This window comes from Falco biarmicus, chromosome 3 (genome assembly GCF_023638135.1).
Source record: "Falco biarmicus isolate bFalBia1 chromosome 3, bFalBia1.pri, whole genome shotgun sequence".
Classification (NCBI taxonomy): Eukaryota; Metazoa; Chordata; class Aves; order Falconiformes; family Falconidae; genus Falco; species Falco biarmicus.
Genome location: NC_079290.1, coordinates 30,388,620 through 30,404,837, shown reverse-complemented (window position 1 = coordinate 30,404,837; position 16,218 = coordinate 30,388,620). Strand labels below are relative to the sequence as shown.

The 16,218-nt window shown below is 44.9% G+C and overlaps 1 long non-coding RNA gene across 1 annotated transcript; it reads left to right on the top strand.

Moving 5' to 3' along the window:
- The first annotated feature begins 989 nt into the window (after positions 1-989).
- Positions 990-5,227, top strand: LOC130146157 (uncharacterized). The gene is made up of 3 exons (XR_008820776.1): positions 990-1,318; positions 1,499-2,026; positions 4,123-5,227. It is a non-coding gene; the product is annotated as an uncharacterized LOC130146157 (long non-coding RNA).
- Positions 5,228-16,218: the final 10,991 nt, after the last annotated feature.

Sequence of the window (16,218 nt, the reverse complement as noted above, 5' to 3'; positions counted from 1 at the left end):
GCAGGCATGTGAGCGAGAGCTATCGCCCAAGCAAGGGTTGAGGCACTGTGCCTTCCACATGACTAACCAACACCCCAGGGCAAGGAAACTGCTCCCTTTCTTATCATCATGTCTTACAAACAGCCTGCAAAAAGCATACATGAAGAAGCATGGAGTGGTTATATTTTTCATCTGCTGCTGTATGCGTGCCAGAAACAGGCTTTAGTTCTTTGCTGGCTTCCAGTCCATGTTAACAAAATGCAGTGAAAGCGATTGCTGAGCAAAGGCAGAACTGGAGCGAGCTGCAGAGGACTGAGAGACTGAAAAATGAATGGCATCCCTGCCCTGCTACCCAGCGGGAGTGCGGGCTGCACGGTACCGCTGGGATCCTACTAAGTACAATCACTGACCAGGCATCACATATTTTCCACCTCCCTAACAACCACCAAAAAAAATTTTGCTATTTTCTCTTTGAAATCCTTGGAAACTCTGCTAGAATAAACTCTTTAATCCTGTTTGAACAAGTGTGATTTTTATATTCTCTGTGTTTGCTTTGCATTGCATTACAAACCCCCATAGTCACTCACTTGGAAAAATGCTTGTGGCTCAAATACATTGAATAGCTAAAAACAACCACTGTTTACTCTTCTGATTGAATTAAAAGCATTTTATTCAGAGTGTTTACAAGATCTTCTACATGTAATAGGAATTCACTGCAAAGTTGGAACAGTGCTTTTAGGACTTTTTGAAATTGTTGCCGAGTAATCACGGTAATTTGATTATGTTAGCAAGACTATTTAAAAATTCAGGAAATTTGGTCTCTATTCAGTGAAATGAAAATAGGTTGTAGGAAAGAGATACTCAGGCATTAAATGCTACAAGACGTCCTGCTGTAAATTGCCAGATGTTCCCATGCGGCGTACTGAACGTAGTGAAACGTTCTGATTGAGGATTGCAACACGCTGTACAGAGTAATCAAACCACCCTCAGGCAGCGGAATGAAACTCCTCGTACCCCACTGGAATTATCCAGTGCAGCAAGTTCCCATAATCTCCTGGCTCCGTGCGTGGAAGCAGCTCACACAACCGACTCAGTGCACACGTTTAGAGTTTGTCGCTTTGGGTTTCATCAGCCTGTGCATGCGCATGGCAATAGGTATCGGTTCTGCACAAGCGCTTCTCATTCAAACTCTCGTGTGTGTGCCTGCATGTCCTGTGCCCGGAGTCCTGTTCACCCTCTGTACCATACGGTACTTGCATGCAGGAGCTGTTTACAATTAAAATTGCTGTGAAATAAGTCCTGAGGAATTTGGCTTTGTATCGCCTTTTTCGCATTTGAGGTATGCAAAACCGCGGTGGAAATTCATCAGCTGCTAGTGACCATACAACCATGCTGCGTAGATAATTCTCTGGCACAGCAGCTCCGGTAGCTCTGGATGCCTGTTTCAGCTTGTTTAACGGTCAGAAGGAATTTTGGTGACATTGCTGAGGTTACACATTCACTCTTCTTTTTTTTTAAGGAATGCCATGGGATTGATCTCTGACCTGGAGGGCAACACAGAGGTGACCTCCACCTCTGACCTCTCTTCCTCCAAAGGACCCAGCTGGGCTATGTTTACAGCAGCAGCCTGCCAGCCCTGGGCTGCTCTGCAAGCACCACCCTCAAGCACAGGGTTTCCTGTGATCTTGAAGCAAATTTTCCCGCTTGCCCATGTTTCAGTTTTAGTAGCAGTTATACCGAGGCTGCTGGCTGTTCGGCAAGAATGTATTGTTAGAGGAGCAGCAGAAGGATTTTTATGCAACAGGCACAGCTGGAGAATTTACCTCTGCACTGTGCCCACTGTGGTTTCAGCCTCATTTCTCTCTGGGAGAAGTAACGGAACTTCTGGGATTGCTCTGCACCAAGGGCAGGGCAAAGTCCAGCAGCAGAGGTGCGGTGGTTTCAGCTGCTCTCTTGAAGACACTCAGGGTCTGGTTTTGGTATTAGAGGGCAAGTGAGGACTACCTGAACTGAAATTCCCCTGACATCCAGAAATCACTAAGAAAAGGTAATTCTTCCCTGGGATAGCTGTGGCCATGGGCTGTCTGGGTCACTTCTGAGTCCTCTTTGCTGGTGTTCATTTCGCGAGGAGTCTGAGCCTTTCCCTCCCCACAGGGGTACAGATTTTGGGAACCTCTGCAGGAAAATCTCTGGTTTCCCTGAAGTCAGCATGCCATCACTTGTACCTTCTCCATGGCCGCCATGGTGTGAGCAGGCATTTCTGGCTCCAGATAATGCTTGCTTACTCTTTCTAATCTCAGATTCTACCTGTTTATCCCTCACCTTTGGGAAACTTATTGTGAAGCTGATACAGGTGTGAACCTTCACCCACTAGGTCTTAATTCGGATAAAAATCCCTACATCATTTGTACTGCTCAAGGGGAGGTGTGTTTAAGCACTCATCAGCAGCACATTTGGGATCAATTTCAGATTGTCATTAAAAAGGCATACTCGTTATCTCTTGTATTGTCACCACTCAGTACATCTTTCTAATGCTCTAAAAAAAGCAGGTCCAGACTAGAAATATGTGATTTTTGTAGTATGTAGAATATCCTTTAACAGTTTCACCATGGAGTCGTATCATGATGGCGTTACTTTTCTTTATTCCTTTTTGTTGCTGCTGTGACCACAAACTCCAGCAAAGTCTCGAGAGAGGTACACAGGGTGGGAGGGCACCCAGAGGAGCAGGCTGGCAGGAGGCCCAGTCTCCATGGCTGTTTTCATGTTGTGCTGCACCATGGACCATGCAATACCTGGGCATTAAAAGCGCCCAGGTTAATTAAAAGCATAAATTATGGAGGCAGAAATACAGCGAGAATTTATGGACACAAGTGTAGCTGCATGCTGCCATCACAGAGAGCTGGGGGTGCAGGGAGCTACTCTCAGAGAGACATCCATGTGAGGAAAGCATCATCGTGTGGTGTTCATGGAGTTCACCCATCGTCTCTCCTGCCGTTGTCACCAACTGTTCAGCAGGTATAAATTCAGGGTTTGGGAGTCTCTTTAGACAGAAAGGACTTGTAGTAGCCTGTAGTGGAGAAGGACTCTCTCTGCAGGGGCTTGCCTGGCTATTGCGTGTCAAGTCAGATCCTCAGCCAGCTATAGGTGGAGGAACCGATTCCACCTTGGTCTCCCTGCTTTACTGTAGCTTAAACCAAACATTTATCCCAGAAGCAGCTCATTCTGTGCAAAGATCTTCAGCTGTCAGTACCTGGGGGAGTTTGAAATTAAGCTAAATGTGCTCATTCCACCTTGCCTTCTCCAGGCAGGACTGACTGGAGGGGCTGGAGTCATGCACTGTTGCTACCCAGCACCATGACATTAAGGACCTGGCACTTTATGAAGCCCATCAGTTGTATGGTGCTCCTTGGGCACAGAGTGATGTGTATACAGCTTCCTATTGATGTGGTACTGCAACACCAAGAGACAGGAAATTGAATTTAGCCTCTTAACAGCATTTATTTAGATTTGCTTTAGTAATAGGCAAGAAGAAGGGCCTAAAAGCCCAGGAGATTATAATCCTTTCAGACACTCAAGCTCCCCAGCACAGTGAGATGAGTCTACAAATGTCATGCAAAAGAAATGAGTGACTCAGAAATGTGTCTCAGGACCATGGGAAACATGGGGAATCCTGTTGCCTTTGAAGGAGGCAAGCAGATGATGGCTCAGAGGGGTTTTCTCTCCTGGCTTTTGGGTACTACTGGTCTTAAGAACAGGGAACATAAAGACAGGGACTGAACTGGCATGAAATTAGCTTTCTACGTGTCATAAAGACAGGGATTCAACTAGCATGAAAATTAACTTTCTACATATCCAGAACAAGCTGTCTCTCTTTTCCAAAAATATTGTGAGACACAAGGGAGATTTTGCAAAATCCACACCTTGACTATCAAGGCTTGAAGATGCAGTGCTCTAAGCTGCTGAAAAAGCATCAAATCCTTCAGCAATGGATTTATCAAGGTGCGTAAACGAGCTCTTCATAATGTGAAGTGGAGCTAGTATCCTTGATAATATGGTTTCTTACTGAGTTAGATAATAACATAGGATTTTTGAAGCAAATCAATTCATGGAGCCTACTACTGTCACTGTGCTTTTTCATCTCAGGAAATTCTGGGGACGGTAACTGGTGAAGATTTATTTCATTGTGTACTTCTGAAGAAAAATCCATGTTACAAAACAAGGGCTGGAGTTGTGGCAGATGGTGCTTTTCTGAAGAAGAAATAAGTGTTTAATAAATATTGTAATAGTGTGAACCAGATGTTCATCTCACATTTTATCTTTGAAAACATTTGGGAGGATGCCAGATAGATACATATGTGAATCACAGATCTTGAAAAAATACACAACTGGATCCCCAGGGGCTCATTAAGGGAGGAGTAACTTTCTGCGAGCCATCAAACTCAACTGAAAAAGCAAGATCTGTTAAAGCTGTGACTAAGTATCTCCTAGGAACTCCCTTTCACCTTTCACAGAGGCAGAGTGGCACTCCAGTAGAATGACAGCAGTAATCTGGTTTTTCAAGGAAAATGATGGCTCCAGTTTCATCAAGTATTTTGGAAAGTAATACTTAACTAAGTAAGGAAAGCTTGTAATGAACTGCTACTCTTATCAGGCTTTGTCTGGCTCTCCACTGGGATGCAGAGGTGCGTCCCTAGCTATACAGGGCAACATTTTCAAGTGCTCTATGTATTGGGCCTTCCAGCAAAATGTTTTTTGTGTCTGAATTACTCTTGCTATGTGACATCCTTCCAGTCTTCAGTGAGCTGTCCCAATTTCTTCTCATGCAGTGGAGAAGTGCTCCCAGCCCTGCTCTCTCCACCTGCAGCTGAGCTACCCAAAGGCTCATCTTCATACTAGGTGCTCCTGGCAGAGCACAAGCATGAGGTCAGAGCTCCCAGTCTGGTGCTGAGCTCTTGTGACAAGACTATTTTAATCCCCATGTACCTGTCACTCCTCTGTGTGTGCCAGGCACACTCTCCCCGGGTGACACTTCAGTTACCTGGGAGCATCACAACTGTGCCTGTACTTCTGCTCGGGTACGGGCACCCCCCTGCCTCCCTCCATCCCCCAGGGCTGGCTGGCATGAGAGTGACTTCACTGGACGTGGCTATAGAAGATCAGCTATCTCGACCTTGTTTCCCTTTCGTGCTTACAGTAAACAAATTCTTGATTCCAACCAAGATCTCCTGCCTTACTGTCTTCACTTAGAAAAAATACACCTTGCTGTAGAAAAAGAGCTCTGGATGGATAAATGTCATATAAATGACTGAGCTGCTTGCAGTCCCAGGCCAATGAAGCTGCCATCGGTGTCGCTAGGAGCCGGAGGCAATACCTTTATTTTAGGTGGAGGGTCATTCCCAGAAGAGCATGTGTAGCAAGTACTGATGATGGCAGCCATATGACTGCAGTTAGAGCATCATAGAATGTAGCATTTCTTTTTGGCTCCTGTTGTTACTGTAAAAGCTGTTAAGTTCTACATGTGTCTGTGAAAGGTGAAGTCAATCAATGACCTGTGAGGTGGTTATTCAGCATTATATATATCATCTCTCTGTGTGTACATGTGTCTTTCCATCTGGGAAAAGTCCAATTAAAAATGCTGGTAGCAAATAGCTGCAGCACAGCCTTGCAGCACGGGTGGCTGCCCGCAGTGCTGGGGGCAGCGTCCCAGCAGCCACTGGCAGCACTGGGACAGAGGCACCAATGCCCCCTCTGAAGCATCCTTATGCTTTTGGCTGGGCTGCAGGCCTGGGTTCTGGCTCCTCATGGTGTAGGGACAATTCAGGGGCATTGTCCTGTGTCGGGGACCCAGCAGCACCCGTGGGAGCAGAGGCAGCTGGGAGCCCTGTGGGAAGAGGCTGCTCCTCCAGCAGTGGCTGCTGATCTGCTTCGGTCCCTCCTGCTGCAGCAGCAAGAGCTGTTCTTCATTCCCAGTTTTTAGAACAAGGATTTTGTCATAGCACTAAAATAACGACCAAGGGACTGTGCATTTTAATCAGGCCTGCTGTGATTTTGGGTCTCTTTCCTGCAAGCCAAAAGGGAGATCAAGTGGGTACATGCAGGAGGATCTCAGTTACGTTGAGGAAGAGCCCCTGAATTCCTGCTGCCCTCCTTCAGCACATCTCTACAAGCCTGGCTCAGAATCCAAACAAACTCAGAAAGCAAGGATGCTCAAATTATGTGAGGTACATTGGACAAGCACATGGGAAATTATCTGAAGTCCATGGTGGACCTAATTGCCAGGTTCTTTTTTTCTGGGCATGGCTTTTGTACTCCTGCATATTGCTGGGGGATTCAATGCCATGGCCATTTTTGCTGTTAGAGCTCAAGGTGTACTATCTGAAGAACTCTGCAATATGTTGCATATAAACACAAAACCTGCATTAATTAATAGGATTTTAATTAAGAGAATGAGCTACACTGTGCACACTTAAATTGCTTTAGAACTGATTTACATAAATTTCTTTGCTATTACTCAGTTGTAAATCAATTAAATATGTCCACACAGAGGACCTGACTGGTATAAAATGCAAGACTGATTCACAGATTGCTTGTACTTACATTCCAGTTCAAGGTCTCCTTGCAGTGGGGCCAGACACCATCCTGTAAACAATATGCTTATCTTTTCCAGCTTATTGTTTTTTGTGGCTCAGATACAAAACTGAACTACTGTCATTCAGTTGTGGAGCAAATGCTTTAGCTTAAAACTTTCCTACCAGAGTTCATGCTGAGTTGTCTCACCTTGCAATTAGAGCAGGTGAGAAGTTCACGTAAATGATTATTGACATCTCTGGGAGATCAGCTGATGCAAGGTTGGTTACTTAACTCAGTTGTCTGCTGGAGCCCTCAAACTAAAATAAAGGTTATTCTCACTGACAGCATCTTTTGTGCATGCAAAAGCACAGGAGAACTCATTAAGGATTTTATTCTTTGAAATTCTTAGGAGTCACACCAAAACCCCATGGCTGCTAAATGCATCCTTCCAGAGCTGGAAATTAATGAATTTAAAATGTTGTTCATTACAAAACAGAAGAAAGGGAAAAATCCTAAGTGTCATCATCTATCAATAATGAAGATTTTGGAAGGGAAGTAAAGATACTTTTTTCAGTGTGAAGATATTTGCAAGGTTTTCCAGCTTTCCTGTGCTACTACAGAAGCATTGCAGCTTGTACTGTTAAGCCTACTTCTGTGAAGAATTTCATAAGAATATTAGAGCAAAAGCAGCTGCGATCTCTTCACTTGAGAGAGAGCACACCAATATTCAGAGTCCTCCAGCACAGTTTGGGAACACGGGCTTATTGCTGACCAAGGCACAACTAGCACTGCTCCTGGAAATCAGCAACTTCATCTACCTAAACCATCTGCATATCTCTAAGGCTAAAAAAGGACAATGTGATTCTCCTTCTTCGTGCCCATTGCTAACTGTTAGCACGGGAAAGTCATGCCAAATATAAACTAATTGCTCAGAACTGTAGAGACATCCCGCTCTGCTTGTTCTTGCCAGTCGCAGTCATCCATTATCCTTGATACTTGTTCATGCAACATCTAAACAGGGAACTTTGTGGGACAGAAGCCATAATTTTCCTTGTGCCTAAAGAACTGTTGTAGCATTTCAGGCAATGTCTAAGCAGATAATTTGACTAGTTAGTGTGTTTATGATTTTCTTGGCCACAGAAGGCCTCTTCTTCATCTTTGTCCCAGGTTCTGTCCTGAAGGACTCCAATACTGTCCAGTGTCCATTGCACATTAATGCACTGGCAGGGCCAGCTACTGCAAGCCAATGTGCAGGGGAAGTCACTCACAGAGCAATCCCAATGGCACACATGTGGGAATATTCAAGGGACTTCTGTTACTCATATGGGTTGCCTTTAACAAAACGGGGCTTTTACGATGATGTTTATGACTGTGCTTACTGCCCCACATAAAGAAAGAGGGGAAGGAAGAAAGCACCCACTGCCTTTGTCAAGGTGCAGGAGATAATTCCCACTCTAGTGCATGTTACTCTCTTTTCTCCCCACTGCTTGCGCTCTTCTCCCTCCCTCCTATCTTCCCATTTCCTTCCGCCACTACAAAGCCCTTCAAAGATCAAAGTCATCATTGACCATGAGTTTGCACAATGTTTCTGCTTCGACACTGGCTGGGAGCCAGCTGGCATGTGTTAAAAACCATCATCAGAATCTGTTTAATTACTGTTCCCAATGCAGTATTTTAACAAAACACTGGAACGGACACAGTTCCAGCAAGCCGATGCCCAGTGATGGGACACTGCAGCAGCACAGCCATGACTTTGATGTTGGCTATTTTAATTATTTTTATTTCATATTATTAATCCACTTTTGGGGCAGCTTTGAAAAGATGCCTTTGCAAACACAGTAAAAGGACATCTCTAAGATTTTCCCTAATTTAGTATGAATTCATTACTAAAAGAGGTCCCGTGTAGATTTGGATTCAAAATACATCACTCACAAAAAAAGACATTCTTTCTATTAGAGGTCACCCCATCCGTGACCTGTTGCTGGATAAGGACACTTTCCTGGCTGCCCTTGGAGCTCAAGGTTACAGCGATGATCGGCTGCTCCAGGCCGTGCTTGCAATTAACCCACCTGTTAAATTAAACCCATCGTGGCTGCTTCTAAGCCTTTTCCTGACCTTTGATGTATGTCTTCACTTCTGGTCCTGCCTAGAGCCATTGGGTATTTCCTCTGGCTCACACCGTCTCTGGGTTCTGCCAGGTGTTCTTGCTGCCTCCAGGGGATCACACACAGCACAGGCCAGGTTGGATGTGCCCCAGATAGCTGGTGGCTACCTGCACTGAAGGACCTCATGCTATACATCTCTTTAGCCGGTGGCACACACTTCCCTGCAACCCATGGTCTCCACCACCTGCAGTCAGATGGCCTGGGCACATGCCACCCCAGTGAGTGACACAGTGTGGCACAGGGGTGCTCACTGCTACCATTGTAACAGGGCAACCCAAACCTCCACTGTCCTCCAGCTGTGCAGCTGGACATTCCCCATTTTGTGTCTAAGACTTTGCACCTCTGGTGACTCCGTCCACATGCCTTTGCGGTCACGCTCACTTGATCAGACTTGATCTCCTTGATCGGAGGAGGAAATATCCGAAAAATCTGTGGGTGTGTCATCTACACTATTGCCCAGAATTATACCACAGGATTGACAACCACAACACTCCAACCAAGTGCAGCCAAATCATGGGAACACAAAGACTGCTTGGGGCAGGAGAATTCTGAACTATCTGGTAGCAGAAGAGCATCCAGCCCAATGCGCAAAGGAAAGGTGACAGCCTCACTGTGCCACTTGAGCTGGAAATGACGTCTGTGATGCTGCAGCACCATCCATTGAAATAACTGAAGCAGTCCTGCTGCTGTCCTGGCAGACGTGTCCTCCTGTGAGCCAGGGAAGCACTCCTGCTGCTCTACAGTGCACGGCCTCTTTGGCAGCTCGAGGGACTGTGAATAATCCCTTTGAGCTCCTGCCACCAGTCCCAAAGTGTGATCAGTACGCAATGACGCCAATGACATAGTCTGAACCTTCTCCTGCTTCGAGTGGCTGGGTTTGAACAACAGTGACAAGAAAGAGCTGGGATGTAGGGGACGTTTGAAAGGACTCTCTCCTTCACACAGATCCTGCAAAAGGAACGCAGTCACCCCATCAGATCACAGGACAGCGTTGCACACAGGTCATGTGTTAGGGACATATTGTCCTGGCATCCCCACCTTGCCCCTGGCTCATGTGACAAGTGCATCTTCTTGTCGCGCTTCCCTTGTCCCATCACATGGCTGGATGTGCTCAGCCCCAAGAATCCTGACTGCCAGCCTCTTGCCACTCTGCTTTTGTCCATGCTCAAAGCAAAAGGCAGATGGGCCAAAAAAGTCTGGGGCAAAAATGTGCCTTCAAGATCTATGATGCTGGCCTGGGAGCCGCAGCATCCAGGGTCCCCCAGCAGGACATGGCACGTGCTGGGGCTGGGGCATGCAGCGCTGTCCCCCGTGACACGGTCATGTTTTCACTTCTCACCAACAATTCCTCTGCTGTTCTGCCTTGTATATTAATAAGCTTCTCCTCTGTGGTGGGTTTAATGGAGGATTAATGCTCAGGGCTTTTGTTAAAAAAAAAAAAATAAAATCAGAAGCCTCAAATACTTGGTCACTCTATCTCAGCAACCGGGGTCTGCAAAATGATCTGGGGATTATTCAGAGGATGAGGATAAAATCTTGCACTTGGAGAAGTCAAATGAGAATTTTACTGCAGATTTTATCATACCCCTGGAGCTGGGATTTCCCCCAGTGAGATCTCTACCACTTTAACTGGGTGTATGGCTTGAAAGACCGCACATGATGCTGTCTGACTGGTGTTTAGTTTTTCTGCTTTCAAGCCTGGCTTGACCTAAGGCAAGAGCTGGGAGTGGAGGGGAGGAAGGGGAGACAGGCTGGGCAGGAAACAGAGTCCAGTGAACTTTCACAAACCTTAAACAACTGCAGTTGGCTGGGATTCAGTGTGTGAGATGGACCAAGGTTCAGGATGATTTATTTTATCTGGAATTGTTTCTCATCTCTGGATGTAATGTGTGGGGTTGGCTCCCCCTCCAAAAGAAAGTAGGCCTTCTGAAAAAGGCTTTCAAAACGATCAACCATTTATCTGTAGTGCAGCGTTTGCCTTCTCTGCATTCACAAATTTGGAACTAATTCCCTGTACGACATAGCATTTAATGAGTTTGTCTCCTGAGTTCTGCAAAGCAGTTAAAATCCTTTTGATGGCATTTTCTCTTTAGTAATTAATGTCTTATCAGTGAGTTTTGCAGAGAACAATGGCCTGATTCTCCTCCGATGCCATTTTACATCTCTGTAGCTTCACTGACTACAAATTAGTTACTCCTGCTTTGCATAGTGGGAGAGGAGAATTAAGACCTTAAGCCTACCACTATTTAATCACATGCTTTGAACTCATTTTCTCTCATTCAGAATTTGTCCTTTGCTTGCAGCCTTGCATAATTCCCATTTTACTATCATTAGGAAGCTGGTCATTATCGAGAATGTGTGTACTGCCCTTTGATTTCAGAAACCCCAAATGAGGGATGCTCCAGCCAGGGGAAGTCCCACACCGCATCATCTCATGGTGGTAGGTGGTGGCCCTTCTCCTCACCTGGGTGTCAGACTTCCCCTGGGGGCTGCTCTGCAAGCACTGAGGGACATCGGTCATCATTTCACTTCACCCCTAACAGGCAGCCTTTTCTATATACCCGTACACTCAAAAAAGAAAAGCAGTCACATGAAAATGAAGCTTTTTCTCTAGCATGAAAAGTCCAGCTGCGTTTTCTCTTAGAAACAGTCGGACCACAGACTCTCCTTGTACTGCAGACTAATGTGTTTTGATGCTCACAGGATGTATATCCTGAGATTGGAATAAATATGCTGAAACATGTACAACCTGGACACATCTTAATTTTATTCTTTTGGCTCCTGATCCAGTTCCATCCTGAGAAGGTAAAACCAACACCCAACAGAGAGAGAAACAGAAATGCAAAAACCCCAAATAGCTGTGATAAGGCTTGGCAGACAGATGATCCCTTGCTGTTGGAATACATGTTTATTTTAAATGTATTTATACATTTATATCTGAACAATAAAGTATGAGCAGGCAAGAGGTAACAGATACTGTTTTAAAATACTTTCATCAATTATACACAAATATGGACTAACTTTAGTATGCTCAGTGTATTATATGGCAAGTTCTGCAGTATCTGTTGACTCCCATAAGTTAGGAGGTGATAAGTGATGTCAATTAATTCCAGTGATTTTTTCACATGTGCAAGCATTACTCATATGAGTACAGATTTCCAGGGCCAGACAGTAGAAAGTAGTTAACCCAAGCATGACATGTTGTGCATTATGTTTTAAGAATAACATTAAGAAAACCTCTGCTATAAAAACATTTAAGCTACAAAGCAAAGTGCTCGCAGTTGAGAAGCATCAGAATTAAGGTTGTCCTTGCAGCTAATGCCTTATGATACCATCTTTAATTACAGTCGTCTTTGTCATTCTCTCTGTAGCTTTCAACTTCTTCAACAAAACTCTGCGTGGATCTTACTGACAACATTATCTCACACCACACGGCCTATTATATATGCTGATCAGCCAATGTAGAGTGCTGGGGCAGACAGACATCTTCCCATCGCTATTTGCTGACAGCAGAGGAACGTGGAACCTTATGTCCAGCAGTGTAATTTCGAGGTCTGGAGGAGAACACAGTTGCCCAATGATAGGCAGTTATCATCTCATCTTCAGCAGGACTGTCTCCCTCCACTTCTTCTCCTGGCCACCCCAGACACCACATCACCCTGCTTTCCTCCCTCGCTGCGCCTGTGGGTATCGCCCACCCCAGGTCTGATGCTCAGATGCTCGCCCCTCTGTGCCAATGCCTTCCTCCACCCTCGCTCTTGTGCCTCTCCCACCACACTGCTCCCTCCCCATATTCCCACTCTTCACTCTCCAACTCTTACCGCCACTGCCCCTCTCTTTATTCCTCCACAAGTCAATAATTCCCTTCTCTTCCCCCTCACTGTGCAGCTACACACAGCAGACCTTTTCTCGCAAGAGCTGGGAGGAAATCTACAGCCAGCCCTTTTATTTGGAGACCAACCCCAGAGAGGTTTCTGTGGCTCTGAGCTGGAACATGCCTGATTTAGATGACATTTTCAGATGTCAGAATTTAACAAGTTTCTACTGAGCAGGTACAAACAGTAAAGACAGTAATGCTTAGCCATGGTCCAGATTTGGGAGTAATTTCACAAATGTGTTGAAAAGCAAATTTCTGGTGTTTGGTTGACTCCTTTTGCCAGATTTTTGCTCTTTGCTTCCCCACACAGCGATAAAACATCTTGTCAGAGAAATGTTTGAAGGAATTTGGCTTACCATAGACAAAATAACATATTTTCTCCTAACATTGCTCTTGGATACAGATGTACCATTCTTGATAAAACTTTGAAAACAAAAATAAAGTGAAACAAAGTCAGCTGGAAGCTGATACTCAGCATAGGATATTTCAGCTTGATGCATTAAACTTTGGCAAACGTATAAGCAACTGACAACAAGATATAATAATGAAAAAGCATTGGGCAATCTCTGCACCTATAATTCGTAACTCCTACACATTTTAAGATAATGGAAATTACTCATGTTCATCAGGAATTGAATAGATGCCTCTGTTATTACTTGTATTATTCAGTTAGCAACAGCAGCCAAATGTATGTCTAACTGACTTTCATTAACTTCAACAGTATACCTGGCAGAATTAAAAACTATTTCAATTCAACTCTTCCGTATTTTTCTCCTGTGTACCGCATACAAACCTTAACCACGATACCATCTTTTGGGATAATAAACTAAATCAACAATGCATTTCATTTGCAGAGATCATCACATATGAGACACTTCCAGGTATGCAAATGTCTCAGCCAAATATTGAGCCATGGCTCTAAATGAAATTTTCAGAGATAAAGAATTATCTTTTCTATTTTAAAGGTACATTTTGTCCTAATTAAAAAAAAAAAAAAAGTGTAATAGCCTTGGCTAGAATAGCAGAGTGATAAATTTTGCCCTGTTCAAGAGGCCAGAACAAAGTGACTCTTAGGGCAGTTAAAATCAAGAGCCAAATCTGGGAATATAATGTTTCCTTGGCCAAGTTCCATAATTTTTCGGTGGTCCTAGCTTTCAGTATCATGCCGTTCACTTGGCTTATGGTGCTCGGTAGGCATCTCCTCTGGAAAAGGGACTCTCAAATCAGCAAGGCACTTGAGGCATGTATTTTACATTTAAAAGCTTCAGCGACTTGCTGAATAGCAGGGAATCAGACCTGCTCTAGGAGCGCTGCCAAAGCTGGACTTTAATGCCAGGTGTAAAGGCCACCTTTGAATCTGGATGAGTGACTGGTTCAGATGTCCCCCTCCAGACAAGGGCCGTGACTTTCTGAACGTAACTCTTCTGGAAAGCTGGCTAATGCAGTTCTTGCCAAGCAAGAGATTATGCCAAGTCCCCCCCTGCCCGGCCCACCCGCAGCACCCCCCTCTGTAGCCATCGCTGGAGCAAAGCCCCCAGCCTAAGTTTATCTTTGTCTCTCTGTGTCGATGATCTCTCCTTTTGCTGCACAGCAAAAAACACAAATCAGCTCCACTTTCAGGCTGCCCCTGGACTGCTTCACCCAACCCAGCATCTCTTAGGAGGGTGCTGCTTGTGCTCTGCCTTTTATTTTCTTCTTTATGAGGCCATCCTACCACTCTTCTTTCCCACGGAAAATGAACAAAAAAGTTTTGTCTGCTGCAAGCTTTCTGTTATTGGTTGCCCAGCTAAGTTGCAGGCCAAGCTCAGACTTTCTGTTGCATTCATATAAACCCCAGTATTATAAACCACCTTAGAAACCACATACGGTCCAACTGTATGGCCTCAGCGGTGCCCCAGCAGATGCAACAAGCACTGGTTGCTTATGGTGCCCTTAGCTCCTGCCATGCTGTTGTTCCAACTATCAGGGGGCACTCACTTCTCTGCAGACATATTTTGTATTTCATATCTAATCAGAATAAGCAGATAGATGTAATAAAAAATAAATAACTTGCATAAGTCTATGATTCAGAGGCTGCATAGCAGGAGAGGCCTTTGAATCAAAGAGAAACAAAGATGTCCCAGGGTATTTTGGGGATGCTTAGGAGAGGTACCCTTGGAATAGGAGCCTGCTGAAGAAGGTTGCACATTCATATAATTACACTGTTTAAGAACTGATACAGAAAAGAACAGTTCAGTGATGCGTTACCAAAAATTGCTCTCACCTCTCCTGTTTCAACTGTCCCATGAGCACCAGTCTCATCCTACCACACTCCTGAATCCAGATTATAGTACAGAAATGAACACGACTACACTTGCAAATATTTAGTGAGACATTTTAATAGAAGAGATGGGTAATTCTACTGTTCTTGAATTAGAAGCATAGAATATAGGAGTTTGGGGATGTAGTTATAAATCTCACTCTGAACTGTCCTAGTGACATATTTTAGCAAGTTTATGTCATATCCTTGCCAGCATGGGTTCAAACAGATCTCATGTCAGCTGCTTTCTTCCTTTTCACAGGTTCTGCTTCCCTCTGAATAAGTTATTTGGGAAAATTTGCCACCTTTTATGGCCTTTGAATGTCATGCCAAGACTATCCCATCCTGGCCACAAATACAGCCACCGATCATTTTATACAACAGACGTCAGCTCCAGCCAACACCACCTCATCATCCACTTGACTGCAGCGTGAGGCTCAGGGTTTTTGCTGTGTTCACTGCTGCTTTGTGCCAAGCGTTCTCAATCGCACCCCGTAGTATTCGCCAGAACTCATTGGAGAAACAGCATAGGCCATAGGCTGGAAATATTTTTCCCAAGATCTCCAAACTTGCTTTTTGCACAGCTTCCATCTCTTTCTAACCATAACTCCTCCCTAAAATTCCAGTAACTCCATGGCACATCCCACTAAGAGGGTCCTGCAAAGCCCTGTCTGTGCTCTGCGGTACTCCTAGCTTTAGAAGTGTTTGCATTTGTGTGAAGTCACTTGGTGCTATGACTGTACAGTGAAAATAAGCCAGAGCTGAGAACACAGGCTGCAAATGCAGAAGGTTTATTTCCTCCTAGGAGAGACCCAGAGCTGAATTTTCAAATTTGGTGGTCATCTGGGTTATAGTTGGGGCTTTTCTGTAGTTGATAACCACATTGCACATGCTACAGGCGAGGTCTTCTTGCTTCCTTCCAGCATGTAACACTTTTTGTAAGAAAATGGCCTTCTGTGACGTGTGTCCCTTAATCCCACCTTAACCCTACTCCAGCCTGCTTTGACTTGATGTTGGCATTGTGATCAGGTGGCCGGTGTCTGCTGGAGGGCTGGGGGGACTCCGGGTGGCACAAAGGCAGCTCTGTGATCGCTGCCTGACAGTCTGTATCAGGAATGCCCAGGCCTGCAGCTTTCTCTTGGCAGCTCTGTCTCATCGCCTGGCTCTGATTACCCTCTCGTTACAGTTCTTATTACATAATTCCTTTGGGTTAAAAACACGGTGTCAGCTTCATGCTGGGCTTTCCACTTGCCTCTATCCCTATAAAATCAGGGCGAAAAGAGGAGCAGGTGCCAGAGCACTTGGCTGTGATACGGTAGCACAGCCGC